Source organism: Colobus angolensis, unplaced genomic scaffold (genome assembly GCF_000951035.1).
Source record: "Colobus angolensis palliatus isolate OR3802 unplaced genomic scaffold, Cang.pa_1.0 Scaffold180, whole genome shotgun sequence".
Lineage (NCBI taxonomy): Eukaryota > Metazoa > Chordata > Mammalia > Primates > Cercopithecidae > Colobus > Colobus angolensis.
In genome coordinates, this window is record NW_012114933.1 from 6,056,698 (window position 1) to 6,073,364 (window position 16,667).

Sequence of the window (16,667 nt, forward strand, 5' to 3'; positions counted from 1 at the left end):
TATTTTTTCTGATTATAAAAATAAATATGCTCGCATAGGAAAAGTACAGATGAATACAGAAAAGAAATCTAAATCACCCAAAGATAACTGAAATATAATTTTAATCCTTGTCTAATTTATTTCTATATCTGAACCTAGGGTAGTCAGATTACATGCAGAGCTGTGTTACTCACTGTTAATCGTGCAATCGGCTACCCAGCTGCCTACCAGAGACATATGTTTTTAAAACAATGAAGGAATTTTTCTGAAGGAATTGTCTCCTTGTGGTCACTATTCCCATGACAAATGAGGGAGGGATTGTGGGAGAGAACTGTTGTCAGGGGCAACCTGTCCTACTGTTCCTGTGTTTTTTGAAAGCTCTTCTATTCCCTGTCATTTCTCTTGTATGGAATTGCTCACTGATTTTTATCTCAGAATCTGGAGATGTAGTGTATTCAATAATAGATTGTAAAAGAAGTATATCCTCTGTCACCTCTGTATTTCTGCAGGAATTAAGAAGTAGAATAGAATTATTCAATAATATATATCAAATTGCATGAAGGCATTATGCTCCCTTAAAAGAGAAAACTAGTTTCTTCAGATAACTTGTATCAGTGGTTCCTAAATATGGGTACAGATACTATCCACTAAAGAAGTAAATTTCTGCTCCCTACGCTCATCCCTTGCCTGAAAGATTCTGAGAAAGATACAAACACCTCTCAAATTTATTACATTCAATTGCAATTAATTTTAAGACTTGAAGATCAAGGTCACATTTAGTGTAATTTTCAAAGAAAGTTATCAAACTGAATGGGGTGATAATAGCAATATTTAGACTGTCATAGGTGACTATATAAACCAGATCAACACTTTGAGAGGCAAGTTTAACAGTGGGGTTTTATATAAATTTGGTGAAGATTTTGAAGCTGCCAGTACAAAATGTGAGGTCTTAAAGTATATATACCAGACAGCAAATAATATTCTTTATCCGAAATTAATTATGAATAAATGCTCAGGATCAAATGTAAATTTTTCCCACAATACCTAATGTATAGGAATTGTTGTGCTTCTTTGTTTTTTGAAATCAAATCAAATGTGGCTCCAAGACCTCTACTTGTCAAATATGGTGAATAGTTCATTGAATCTCTATTTTTGTTCATGTCTTTCTCCTCATTTGGCTGTACCAGGATTGAATAGCACAGGGCAGTAGATTAGAGGTCTTTCTAGTCATCATTCCATAGTCACTGCTGAGGATGTTGCCTAAACTTAAATGCTCTTAAAGGTATGTGGTGCTACTGGTGCTATAGTTCCTCTAAGTCAGAATGATCTGAAGGACCCTTAGCATTTAACATGGTCTTTGGTGTCATCCAGGCAGGTATACTCATTTCAATACACCAACACCTGTAGGATGCTTCACGGGATTTGGGCATAAGTCTCAACCACTTTGCCAACTCACCTTTCTCCTCTCCACTCCTAAAAGATTCACCTTTCAGGCTGGGCATGGTGGCTCACACCTGTAATCCCAGCACTTTGGGAGGCCGAGGTGGGCAGATCACCAGAGACTGGGAGTTCAAGACCAGCCTGATCAAGATGGAGAAACCCCGTCTCTATTAAAATACAAAATTAGCTGGGTGTGGTGGCGCATGCCTGTATTCCCAGCTACTTGGGAGGCTGAGGTGAGGGAATCGCTTGAACCCGGGAGGCAGAGGTTGCGGTGAGCCGAGATGGTGCCATTGCACTCCAGCTTGGGCAACAAGAGTAAAATTCCATCTCAAAAACAAAACGAGAAAAAGATTCACCTTTCCCTGTCAGTCTCCTGTTAAACCATGTCTCTCTGCTACCTCTAAAGAAAGAAAAAGAAAGACCCAGTTTCCATCTGGGATCATCCAGATTATTTGCTCTCAGTGGGACCTAGACCTTTGAAAGTATGTGTCATTATGCTTATGTGTCATTAATATGTGTCATTATTATGCAAATACCATAATAAATGTATTTGCTGTTACACTGTCATTCATTTATTTAATATTTACTAGATATGTCCGTTATGCTAGGCACTGTGTTACAAAATGCCTGCCCTGATGTTTATAAGGGCTGCCATTTGCTCAATATACTCTCTTCCAATTTTAGAACATCAGAGAGATAATTTTGTAACTACACCAGCTTTCTTTAATACCTCTGCTCTACCCCTGCTATTATGATTATTTATAATTACAGTATTGGCCTGTTCAATAGTAGCTTCAGAATTGCTATAACATGGGCTTAAGTCGAGGACTGCTAGGGCATTTTCAATCTCAGTACTTTTACTAAGACTGCAGATGTGTTTAGGATGGTTTGGGAAGTGGCTGATAGAGAAGGGCAGAGGTAAAATCTATTTATCATTCATCGCTTAATGATGCCACTGCTTTATCAAACTTCTTGAGTCACTTTTTTTCCTGATTCTAAAACCATCAAATTACACTCATGTCTTTTTTTCTGTCAGAAATAAAATGAATCTAAACAATATGGCACTTCCCAAAGTGTATCATTAATACACTTCATTCCATTGTATGTCAATGGCTATTTATATACTTTAAGAATATTGTGAAGCTAAGTAAGTTAGGAAACATCAAGTTAAATGAAGGTAAGAAAAAAAAAAGAAGGTAAGGTTCTTGGAGCCTTTAGTACACATAAGTACATCATGTGTATTTTGAATCATCAAGAGGAAAAAACAGTATGAGTAGTCTCACTCTCATATTTTGTGTGTGTGGTTCATTGTTGCTGTTGTTGTTGAGACGGAGTCTCACTCTGTTGCCCAGGCTGTAGTGCAGTGGTGTGATCTCGGCTCACCACAACCTCCACCTCCCAAGTTCAAGCAATTCTCCTGCCTCAGTCTCCCAAGTAGCTGGGATTACAGGTGCGTGCCACCACGCCTGGCTAATTTTGTATTTTTAGTAGAGACAGGGTTTCACCATGTTGGTTACGTTAGTCTCAAACTCCTGACCTCAGGTGATCTGCCCACCTAGGCCTCCCAAAGTGCTGGGATTACAGGTGTGAGCCACCACGCCTGGCCTCACTTTCATATTTGATCGCAGAACTCGTTGTGCAAGGAGCATCTCTTAGGGCTTATATTTCATAAAACTTTCTTTGGGAAACTCTGGTCATGGATGTTTTAATTATTAGTATTAGTGTTCTATTCTTGACTTGAATGAGCCAGAGAGAACATGGAGTTTTTCTCTGATGGTTTGTGGATTTCCTCAAGCCCTCTATTTTGTTCAGAATTAGGTCCAGAATAGTAGCAAGTCTCCTAGCTGCACCTAGATCTGTTTTGGAGGTGAATTTCTTAGCACAGCAAGTCACAACCTTGTCAGATATTCTGATCTTTGCTGAATTGCACTTCCAACTGTTTTCCAGAAAAGTGAAAGGTTATATCTGAAATAAATTTAATTTCTGGGTAAGTTTTGGAATCCGGGCCAGGAAGGCATCATCTGCATCTGCCAGCTGGTCTGTGCTAAACCTTATTCCAGTGTTTCCTAAACTCCAGCTATCAATTCATGTAGCAGAATCACGAAAATATTTCGCAGAACAAATCACGTGCAGAGAAAATGCAAGTCTTTTATTTTCTCTGTATCTAGCTTGGCCTTTCTCTAAAGCTCTCTCCCCACTTTCTGATGGGGAAAGTAAGTTTCAGTCTTCTTTGCTTAAACCTCATTGAAATATAATAATTTAAAGAGTCATTTTAAACTAATGCCCAGTCCCTTTAAGAAAAAAAAAAAATCTCATCATCTCAGATTTCTCATTCTTTCACATCTCCACTTCAGCTTACTTTAAAAATGATATCTGGGTAAGATGGCGCGTGCGTGCGTGCGTGTGTGTGTGCATGTGCTATGATTTCATGTGCCTAATATAAGGAGCAGAATATTAGAGTTCTCTGCTCTTGTCACATGGTGGTATCTCTGGTCTACCTTGGTGATAACTCTGGCAGCTGCTTGTTCTGCTGGTATTTATGTTGAAAGCTACCTACAGCCTGCACCTTGCTCTCTCTTGGCTTGTTCAAAGCCTGAGAATCCTCCCTGGCACGTTCAGTTGGCTAAATACTACTCAGCATTCCCTGGGTGCAAGGTCTTGAGGTCTCTGTCGTGTCCTCTTTCTGCCTCTATTGCCTAGTGTAGTTTGCTCTCACCTCCATGGTGGTGCAGTTAACTTGTTCTACCATAATGGCTCCCATGGCAGGCCCCTTCAGTGTGCATGCCATATACAAATCGAGCAAAGCTTGGAGACACCTCAGAGCTTCCATTTGCCTGACCACACTGCATGACCAAGTGTGTTTTGATGCAGGTAGCCCCTAACTGAATGCATACTAGAGTATCACATTGGAAGTGAGGACAAGAGACCCTCTTTATGCTCAGTGTTCCTCTTCCTAGTTGGGACACATGTCTGACTGCTGTGCCCTTGTCCTTTACACCTCTTCTTTATCTCTTATTCCCCCATGTCATATACATTTTCCAGACTCCAGCTAATCCAGGAAATATTTTCTACACTGCCAAAATGTTAACTGAGTCCTAAAGGTTAAAAAAGGGAGTGAGGAACTTAAAAGTTCCCATTTTAAACCATGAGTTTGGTTTATAAAGATACTGGCTCACTGCACCGAAAGCAATGTGATATATTCTTGGTTCTTTCCTTCTACAACAAATCTTTACCTCCTTCGAGGAAAATGGATGCTTCAGGCCACTTAAGAAAAAAGCCTTATACTCAGAAACGCAAGTGGAAGAAAAATCTACCACATTTAAAAAAAATCCTCTCAATTATACCTAACCATCTTCCCAGTATCTATTACTCATGCAAATTATGGTTATTCAGTAATTTTCTTTATTCTCTCCCCCTTTTTAAGCTTATTTTAAAAGAAAACGTATCAAGCATATAGGTAAAGAGCTTTCCCTAATTGTTCCTCAAGCCAACTTTCTCCTTAACTGCATTTAGGTGAACTGAAAGCTGGGGCTCCTCAGATCCCAGGAACAGGCAATAGAAACGATTTCTTTCCGTCTTGGAAGAGGTGTGTGCCACCACCAACTTATTCATCTGCACTTTTAGCTCTCTCTGCTCAACTGTGTCTTCATTCCTTTCTCCTTTCCTGCTCTGAAACCAAGGGCTACGAATGCCCCTGCCCCAAGTGGTAAACACAGCCAGCTTCCTGGCCCTGATCAAGGACCAGTTGCTCCTGGATTGTGCTGCTGGATTTGTTTGGAGAGAGAAGAATTATCTACACATTATTAAAATATTTTTTGCATTTGATATTAGGAATGTTTTCGCACCCTTGGAAACTGTACATATTAATACCACTTCTCTCATTTCACCATTTCATGAATGCTCTCCTGAATGCCACAAAAGTATCCAGTGTATAGAGAACAGCTTTTATGACGAATTTGACTGTAGATTCTCTTCCTACTAAAAGTTGATACTACATATGAGACCATTTTCATCACATTATTTGTATAAACTTGGGTTCATCCTGTTTATTATCTTTGTGTGGTATGTTGGCATCTACATATTTGAAGCCCTATATTCTCTCAGATTTTTTTTCATGTTAATCCCTAGTACCTCTCGCATGAGTTTTTTAAATTTTATTTTATTTATTTATTTATGTTTTGGAAATGTTCTTTTAGTTCCTTTAATAACTAGTTTCATGTGTTTATCAGGTCATATTTTTTTTCCTCTTTTCTCACATTCAATCCACACAACTATATTTATTCTGATACCTTTGTGATGTATTCTAGCTCTAACAAAGGACCCACTCACCTGGTATCTAAAGTCATAGTTTCAAAACTCATACCTTTTTTCCCAACTGACAAGCATTACTGAGTATCCACTGAGCTTGCCAGGCACTCTTCTGGGTCCTGGAGATACAGTGCTAAAAAGGGCAGGTGAAGCCGTTGATCTCACAAAGCTTATATTCTGGAAGCAGGAGACCAACATACAAACAAATAACTATCACAGAGCAATTAATGTTGGGCAGATGGTAAAATAAGGGAAGGGGATGATATTGTACCTGACAGGGGCATCTTATTTCTTGTCAGGAAGGGAATCTGATAAAGTGGTGATGGAGCTGGATCTGAACATAAGGAGCCAGCCACGTGAAGATCTCAGAGAAGAGCCTTCTAGAGAGAGTGCTCAGTTACTGCAAATGTCTTAATGTGGGAATGAGATTGAACTTCTTTAATAAATATAAAAAAGAACAGTAGAGCAAGAGCAAAGTGGGAAACAGGAGGAAGAAAGATAAGTTTTAAGAGGTCAATAACAGCCGGATTATAATGGGGCTGTGGCAGTCACTGTAAGGACTGTGGGTTTTATTCTAGGTTCATAGGAAGCCAATGGATAGCTGTAAACAGGAAATGGCGGGAGCACTGATGTAATCTGATTTAGGTTCTAGGAAGTTTGACTTTCCTGGAAGCCTTTCACCAACCAAAGCCACCTCTCTTTTCAGATCTCAAGGGGCAACAGAAAAGAGAGGAAAACACGCAATTTGTGTTACCAAGTAATATGGTTTGGCTGTGTCCCCACCGAAATCTCATCGTGAAGTGTAGTTCCCATAATCCCCACATGTGGTCGGAGAGATCCAGTGGGAGATAATTGAATCATGGAGGCGGTTACCTCCATGCTGTTCTTGGGATAGTGAGTGAGTTCTCATGAGATCTGATGGTTTTGTTAGGGGCTTTTCCCCTGCTTCACTCTACACTTCTCCTTGCTGCCACCATGTGAAGAAGGATGTTTTTCCTTCCCCTTTCCACGATGACTGTAAGTTTCTTGAGGCCTCCCCAGCCTTGCAGAAATGCGAGTCAATTAAACCTCTTTCCTTTTAAAATTACTCAGTCTTGAGTATTTCCTCATAGCAGACTGAGAACGAACTAATACACCAAGTCTTTTAGTTTCTTATCTAAGCCTGATGTATCCTTGGTCTTTGCTGATAATCACAGGATGCCATGCAAATAAGCAGAAGAGAATATTGGACAGGGTGTTTGGTAGAATATTCTGTGCCCTCCATCTTTGATATATGCCCTGGGACAATGACACATTTTCCTGCAAGGAAGCAGGTCTGTCAAGGTTCTAATCTATTCAGGTGTGATCTGAGGAAAGCTAGGCAGCTCACAGCATAAAAGCTGAGTACCAAGTTACAAAGATTTAGTGAGAAAGATCATTGATTCAAGAATACAGAATTAAAATGGAGATCCAAATGTCACCACCAGTTTGTTTGGCATCTGTGTCACCAACTGCTATTATTTTCTGTTCTTTCTCTTTGGTTCTGAAATTTGTCTTTCTGAAACAGTGACCTGAGTTGCATACAACCTGTAATTTAGAAATGTTCTGTGTTGCAAATTGTACTTTGCTTTCAGGAAAGGCCTTTATGTGTCAAGTAGCAAAACAAAAGTGTCATGAAAGAAGGTGAAGTTCCCCATTACAGAAAGAAAAACTGGGAAGAAACCTGCTAATGTGCAATGCAGAAAATAAAAGAGATGCTGATATGAATATGCCCATCAACTTACATTTATAATATGATGATTTTCAAATGATAGAGGAACATTTGTGAGCCTGTGTTGTCACAGTGCAATAGTCCCAGAGGATGCTGTTTTCAGCAGGTCAGAGTTCCACAGTTGCTCAATGAATATGTTGAGAATTGGTCTTTAATCTTCTGGCTTCTTTTAGTAGTTCTGACATCATATCATTTCTGTTTCGCTATGATGGAAACATTCCCGAGGCAAATAGTGTTTCTGGTTGTACTGTGACGTTTACCCTCTTCTCTTAATAATAATGACAATAATAACAATAATAATAACAGCAGCTACTATTTATAGCGCACTAGGCACGTTGCATCGTGATTTTACCTAATCTTCACGAGTCCTGCAAGTCAGGAGTTGGGCCCAGTTTCCAGAGGAAGAAAATAAGGCTACTTTTACGCTATGACAGTAGGCCATATTCAGGAAGAGGTTAGAAAATGGGAGCCTCTAGTAATTTTCCCTCCTTTTCAGCACCATAGAGCTGACCAAGTGTGTCCAGCTTGGTATCCTCTATAAGAACTTTATTGGTATTAAAAAGAAAATTCAATTCTCACTGTCATTCAAAGTAGGGACCTTTATTTATTTATTTATTTATATTTATTTATTATGTCCAGATTTTAAGTTCAGGGTTATATGGGCAATATGTGCAAGTTTGGTTATATAGACAAATGTGTGCCGTGGTGGTTTACTGCACTGATCAGCCTATCACCTAGGATGCCCAGCATCCATTAGCCACTCTTCTTGATGCTCTCCCTCTTCCCAACCCCCACCCTCTGACAGGCATCAGTGTGTGTTTTTCCACCTCATCTGTCCGTGTGTTCTCATCATTCAGCTCCCACTTATAAGTGAGAACACATGGTATTTGATTCTCTGTTCCTGGGTTAGTTTGCTAAAGATAATGGCCTCCAGCTCTATCCATGTCCCTGCAAAAGACATGATCTCATTCCTTTTTATGGCTGCATAGTATTTCATCATGTATAAGTACCACATTTTTTTTTTTATCCAATCCACTGTTGATAGGCACCTAGGTTGATTCCATGTCTTTGCTATTGTGAATAGTGCTGCAATGAACATACATGTGCATGTAACTTTATAATAGAACAGTTTATATTCCTTTGGGTATATACCCAGTAATGAGATTACTGAGTTAAATGGTCTTTCTGCCTCTAGGTCTTTGAGGAATCAACACACTGTCTTCCACAATGGTTGAACTAATTTACAGTCCCACCAACAGTGTAAAAGTGTTCCTGTTTTATCCACAACCTCACCAGCATCTGTTGTTTTTTTGATTTTTTAGTAGTAGCCATTCTGACTGGTGTGAAACGGTATTTCACTGTGGTTTTCACTTGCATTTCTCTAATGATCAGTGATGTTGAGCTTTTTTTCATATGTCTGTTGGCCACATGCATGTCTTCTATTGAGAAGTGTTTGTTCATGTCCTTGGCCCACTCTTTGATGCGGCTGTTTGTTTTTTTCTGGTAAACTTAAGTTCCTTATAGATGATGGATATTAGACCTTTGTCAGATAGATTGCAAGAATTTTCTCCCATTCTGTAGGTTGTCTATTTACGCTGTTGATAGTTTCCTTTGCTGTGCCAAAGCTCTTCAATTTAATTAGATCCCATCTGTCAATTTCTGCTTTTGTCGAAATTGCTTTTGGTATCTTTGTCATGAAATCTTTACCTGTGCCTATGTCCTAAATGGTATTGCCTAGGTTTTCCTCTAGGGTTTTAATAGTTTTGGGTTTTACATTTAAGTCTTTAATCCATCCTGAGTTAATTTTTGTATATGGTGTAAGGAAGGGGTCTAGCTTCAATTTTTTGCATATGGCTAGCCAGTTATCCCAGCACCATTTATTGAATAGGGAGTCTTTCTCCCATTCCTTGTTTTTGTCAGGTTTGTCAAAGATCAGATGTTTGTACGTGTGCAGTCTTATTTCTGGGTTCTCTATTCTGTGCCATTGGTCTATGTGTCTGTTCTTGTTCCAATATCACGCTGCTTTGGTTACTGTAGCCTTGTAATACAGTTTGAAGTTGGGTAGCCTGATGCCTCCAGCTTTGCTGCTTTTGCTTAGGATTGCCTTGTCTATTCAGGCTTTTTTTCGGTTTCATAAAAATTTTTAAATGGTTGTTTTTTTCTAATTCTGTGAAGAATGTCAATGGTAGTTTAATGGGAATAGCATTGAATATATAAATTGCTTTGGGCAGTATGGCCATTTTTCTTATATTGATTCTTCCTTTTCATGAAGAAGGAATGTTTTTCCATTTGTGTCATCTCTGATTTTTTTGAGCAGTGGCTTGTAGGTCTCCTTGAAGAGGTCCTTGTTAGCTATATTCCTAGGTATTTTATTCATTTGTGCCAATTGTGAATAGGAGTTCATTTGTGATTTGGCTCTTGGCTTACCTGTTGTTGGTGTATAGGAATGCAGCAATTTTTGCACATTGATTTTATATCCTGAGACTTTGCTGAAAATGCCTATCAGCTTAAGAAGCTTTTGGGCTGAGACAATGGGGTTATCTAGACATAGGACCATGTCATCTGCAAACAAAGATAGTTTGACTTCCTCTCTTCCTATGTGAATACCCTTTATCTCTTTCTCTTTCCTGATTTCCCTGGCCAGAACTTATAATAGTATGTTGAATAGGAGTGGTGAGAGAGGACAAACTTGTCTTGTGCCAGTTTTCAAGGGCAATGCTTCCAGGTTTTGCCCATTCAGTATGATACTGGCTGTGGGTTTGTCATATATGGCTCATTATTTTGAGGTGTGTTCCTTCAATACCTAATTTATTGAGAGTTTTTAACATGAAGGGGTGTTGAATTTTATCGAAGGCCTCTTCTCCATCTATTGAGATAACCATGTGGTTTTTGTCTTTAGTTCTTTTTATGTGATGAATCACATTTATTAAGTTGTGTATGTTGAACCAGACTTGCATCCCTTGGATGAAGCCTATCTGATTGTGGTGGATAGGACTTTTGATATTCTGCTGGATTTGTTTTGCTTCAGTGTTCATTAAGGATATTGGCCTAAAGTTTTCTTTCTTTTTTTTTTTTTTGCTGTATCTTTGCCAGGTTTTGGTATCAGGATTTTGCTGGCCCCATAAAATGAGTTAGGGAGGAGTTACTCCTCTTCAATTTTTTGGAATAGTTTCGGTAGGAATGGTGCCAGGTCTTTTTTGTACCTCTGGTGGAATTCAGCTGTGAACATGTCTGGTCCTGGGATTTTTTTTTTCCTCATTTGGTAGGCTATTTATTAATGTCTCAATTTTAGAACAAATTATTGGTGTATTCAGAGATTCAATTCCTTTCTGGTTCAGTCTTGGGTGGGTTTATGTGTCCAGGAATTTATTTGTTTTTTTCTAGATTTTCCAGTTTAGGCACATAGAAATGTTTCTAGTATTCTCTGATGGTTGTTTGTATTTTTTTGGAGTCAGTGGCGATATCTCCCTTAACATTTCTGATTGTGTTTATTTGAATCTTCTCTATTTTCCTCTTTATTAGCCTAGCTAGTGGTCTATCTATTTTATTAATTATTATTTTTTTAAAAAACAGCTCCTGGATTTGATGATTTTTTTGAAGTGTCTTTTTGTGTCTCTATCTCCTTCAGTTAAGCTCTGATCTTGGTTATTTCTTTTATTCTGCTAGCCTTGGGGTTTGTCCGCTCTTGGTTCTCTAGTTCTTTTAGTTGTGACATTAAATTTTTAACTTGAGATCTTTCTAGCTTTTTGATGAGGGCATTTAATGATATAAATTTCCGTCTTTCACACTGTTTCAGCTGTGTCCCAAAGATTGTGGTACATTGTATCTTTGTTCTCATTAATTCCAAAGAACTTCTTGATTTGTGCCTTAATTTTATTGTTTACCCAGAAGTTATTCAGGAGCTTCCATGTAGTTGTGTGGATTTGAATGAATTTCTTAACCTTGTGTTCTAATTTGATTGCACTGTGATCCAAGAGACTGTTATGGTTTCAGTTCTTTTGTATTTGCTGAGGAGTGTTTAACTTTCAATAATGTGAACAGTTTTAGAGCAACTGCCATGTGGTGATGAGAAAAATATATATTCTGTTGTGTTTGGGTGGAGAGTTCTGTAGATATCTATCAGGTCTACTTAATCCAGCGCTGAGTTCAGGTCCTGAATATCTTTGTTAGTTTCTGTCTCGATGGTCTGTCTAATATTGACAGTGCAGTGTTAAAGTCTCCCACTATTACTGTGTGTGAGTCTAAGTCTCTTTGAAGGTCTGTAAGAACTTGCTTTATGAATCTGTGTGCTTCTGTATTGGGTGCATAGACATTTAAAATGGTTAAATCTCTTTGTTGAATTGAATGCTTTACCATTATGTAATGTTCTTCTTCGTCTTTTTTGATATTTATTAGTTTAAAGTCTGGTTTTTTTCAGAAACTAGGACTGGAACCCCAAGTAGGAACCTTTAAAACCTCTGGTCCTATTCAGCTTGCCATATTCACATTGCCTATCTGGCAAGAAGTAGATTCTCCCAATTTTAAAATTGTTCGTATATAAAAAGCTTCCCCATAAACAGAAGACATATCACACGTAACTATTTCCCAACAGCGATAATTTGCATAGAGTAATCTTGTATATTAAGTTTTTTTTTCCTGTTGCCTCTCAACTATATTAAAGTCAGCTGGAAGGCTGCACTTCTGGCAAAAATTATAGCTTTTCCTTCAGTGAGAATATTTGGTGCTCAAGTACTTATAACTAGAATTTCTAAGAAGGAAATTTGTAAAGAGAGAAGTGCAGTTGTTGGCACCGATGGGAAGGAAGCTGTGCTTTTATCTCTACATTCTTTTCACTTGAGAAGGGAACGGAGACAATGGAAGGGTACAACTCTTTTTTTTTTTTTTTTTTTTGGTGACATTAGAAGACATGAGAAAAGTAATGACTGGGCTCTCTGAACTGGTTTGCAGTTGCATCCTGTCTCAGATATGTGTGAACACAACAAAAATACTGATGCCTTCACTCTTGAGATAAGGCCACATTACTTTCAATTTAATACTGACTATTTAATCTCAGGACCTCTCAGAAAAACAATGTATCCTATTATGTGTGAGAAAAAAGTGTATATTAACAGTGGGAGGTCTGATGTATACTATATATTTGAAAGCCACCAGCCTTAGCACAGTCTCTGCTGTCAGTGGAATCAATTTCTTCATTCTTGTTGACACACAGAATATTCCTTCTGATCTTGCAAAATCACTTCTGTTTATTACAAGGTCTGTATCTTGTCTATGTTCCCCACTGTTTATATACTACTTTTCTTGAAGCAACTACAGAGCTTTATACTTATATTCCAAACAGCATCTAGTACTGAAGTGCTTGGCAACATTACAACATGGAATAAATAGTATTCATTATGAGAGACTCCTCAGGATTCATTCATCTGATAAACGTTAGCAACATTACATAGAACTAATTTGATACTTTGTAAAGTGTGTTAAGACTCTTTGATGCTGAAAATTGCATTTGCAGAAGTGATCATTTGAAGTTACTGCAAGGCTCTGAGACAATGCAGTGTCCAGGTCTCAAAGGAAGAAAAGTGAAATTCCTTCAGGGTGATTACTGAGGCCTCCCTGCCCAAGGCTTATTCTGGCCTGAGAGATAGCAAGCTTGGCTTCTTGTCTCTTCTACTCAGCAGCTTCCATGGCTTTTTATATTGACTCCCCGAGGTCCAGAGACGAAATAGTAGCCAAGAGTCTGACCAAAAACCACCTAGTGAATTATGTGGCCCAATGTCTGCTGGGGAAGCAGATGTATTGTTTTACCTGAATGGAGATTCCAGTGGTGTTATGAAGACAACATGCCAGCCAGGGTTCAAGTCTCAGCTCCGCCACTTACTGGATGCATTTGTCTCCTAACTTATCTGCCCCTCAGTGTCCTTGTTTATGAAATGAGAATGATTAAACATATCTTTTGGAGTTATTGTAAGAATTAAATGATACAATGTGTGAAAGCACTTCACATAGTACCCGGAACATAATAGGCACTCAATACATGTTAATGTAGTCTTCTCACCCATGAATTAGGAAGAATACTGTTTTTCCTGCTTATCTCAAGCCTATTATTCACTTCAATGGTCATTTTTCCCCTCTAGGTTTGTTCAGAGATAACAATGATGTACTGTAGTCAATTAAAAATGTTTCCTTGAATCTGGACTTGATTGTCTGAGCAAAAAGAGCAGCAGTCACTTAAGGAGAGATAGATTGTGAACGTAGCCTGAAATGTATCTACCTACTGATACACAGCTTTTCCTGCCTTAGTCCATGCTGGTACATATGGAACAATTTTCTTCCTAGAGACATATTTTCTTCCTAGAGACATACATATGGGCTCCCCTGTGTATCAATGTTCTTATTTGTCAGGAACAAATATTTTACATGTAAAAACGTGGGTTGACCCACATGACCCATTTTCTTTAATATACATGAAGTAATATAACAGTATTTTATTATGTATTGTTTCCTACAACGCTGTTGGCTATGACAGCGATAAGTACTAAGATTTCTTGGCTGGGCGCGGTGGCTCACGCCTGTAATCCCAGCACTTTGGGAGGCCGAGGTGGGTGGATCACGAGGTCAGGAGATCGAGACCATCCTGACTAACACGGTGAAACCCCGTCGCTACTAAAAAAATATCCAAAAAATTAGCCGGGCGTGGTGGCGGGCGCCTGTAGTCCCAGCTACTCGGGAGGCTGAGGCAGGAGAATGGTGTGAACCCGGGAGGCGGAGCTTGCAGTGAGCCGAGATCGCGCCACTGCTCTCCAGCCTGTGGGACAGAGCAAGACTCCGTCTCAAAAAAAAAAAAAATTTCTTTCATCCTCTGCATCCTGCCCCACAGCAGTACCTGCCACTGTGTAGTGCAGACTCTCCTGATCCCTTGTTTGGAATACTGCAAAACTGTTTGCCCTTCTTTTCCTTCTCTCTTCTCTCCAATGCACCCCTACACTACAGCCTTTATGATGCTTCCGAAACAAAAACAAGGCCACGTTGACTCTTATTTATAAATCCTTCCACGGTTTCCCATTGTCCTTAGGGCAAAATCTAAGCTTCTTAACCTGGTTGAAAAGAATTTTTTTGATCAGGCATAAATCCTAGCTCAGGATACATTAATGTGGACAGAGGTGTGGCGGTAGAGTGGGGGCAAAACGGACATAACAGATTTTATCTACATTATCAGCACTCTCTGCAGTGGCAATTTTTCCTCATTTTCATTTTATTTTTGGGCTCTTTTTAGGCTCTCTTACCCTTCCTGATAACAATTGCTCTGTCCCTGAGTTTTCCTTGAAAACTTTTAAGAGCTGGGCATGCTCAGTAGCCATAGCCAGGGTTGTCTCTCATTTTTAAAACATCACTAAGGCTGCAGTGTGAAGGATGGACACACTTTGGGGCCTGTTGGGGGGTGGGGGGCAAGGGGAGGGAGAGCATTAAGACCAATACCTAATGCATGCAGGGCTTAAAACGTAGGTGATGGGTTGGTGGGTGCAGCAAACCACCATGGCACATAAATACCTATGTAACAAACCTGCACGTTCAGCACATGTATCCCAGAACTTAAAATAAAATAAAATAAAGTAGAAAAAAAATGCATCAGTGAGAGCCTTTAAAAAACCAAGAAAGAGGCCGGGCGTGGTGGCTCAAGCCTGTAATCCCAGCACTTTGGGAGGCCGAGGCGGGCGGATCACGAGGTCAGGAGATCGAGACCATCCTGGCTAACACGGTGAAACCCCATCTCTACTAAAAAAAATACAAAAAACTAGCCGGGCGAGGTGGCGGGCGCCTGTAGTCCCAGCTACTCGGGAGGCTGAGGCAGGAGAATGGTGTGAACCTGGGAGGTGGAGCTTGCAGTGAGCTGAGATCTGGCCACTGCACTCCAGCTTGGGCGACAGAGCGAGACTGCGTCTCAAAAAAAAAAAAAAAAAAAAAAAAACCAAGAAAGAATCAAAATTTCCTTTATCGCAACTCTACAGATATTCCATTGAATGGGTTTACTTAAGCGGTATGAAATGTAGAATAAGTTGGAGAGTGTCACCAAACTTCCCCTTTTATTCAGAAAAATAACCGAGGGCCATGTGGTAACATGAACTGCCAGCTGGCTGCATCTCTGATCTCTCCTCTTTTACTTCTTCCCTTTTGTGGTGGGACAAAAAAATGACCCTCCTAAAGGTATCCATGTGAAATTCCTAACACCTGTGAATGACACCTTATATGGCAAAGGGTTTGATTAAGTTAAGGATCTTGAGATGAGGCGCTTCTGGATTATTCATGTGGGCCCAGTATAATCACAGACTTCCTGTGATTAGGGAGAGACAGAGAGAGACATATGAAGGAAAGGTTGGGGTGTGAAGATGGAGGCAGAAGACAAGGCAAGGAAAGCTGGCAGTTACCAAAAGCTAGAAGAGGCAAAGTACAGATTCTCCCCTAAAGCCTTTGCAGGGAACATGGCCCTGCCAACAAATTGATTTGGGATTTCTGGACTCCAGACCCATGAAAGGGTAAACTTCTGTGGCTTCAAGCCACCCAGTTTGGGGTAGTTTGTTATAGCAGCCCTAGAAATGAATTCATCTTTCTTCTAACCCCACTGGCTTCCTTGATTTTCCTCAAATAGGCCACGTGAGCTCCACTTAAGGACTTCTGTGCTCACTTCTCACTTGGACTCGAAAGTTCTCCCACTAGATAGCTTCCTACTGAGAGAGCTCCATGGCGTTCTCCTTCGCTTCCATCAGGTCTTGTGCAGAAGTCACTTTTTCAGTAATGATTTTCATGACCCCATTATTTGAAATAGGCCCCTTGGCATTCCCTAACATTCTCGCCCTATTTTCTCTTCATAGTACTTATCTCTCATCTGACATATTAATCTTTTAATGTTTACTATTTACTCATTTCTTACTGCCTGCATTTGGTTGTCATACATGCAGCAGAAGATAATCTCCATACTGTCAGAGATTATTGTCTGTATCATTTATTGCTGTATTTCCAGCGCATAGAACCATGCCTCAGTACCTAGGACAAGGCCCAGTATACATAAGCATTAGATGAACACTTAAAGGAAAGATCACATAACATCAGAGATTTTTAAAAAGTTATTAATAAACAAAGCATTTTATAACTTATCAGTCATGCTCCCCAAACTGCCATTGTCATTAACCATGCA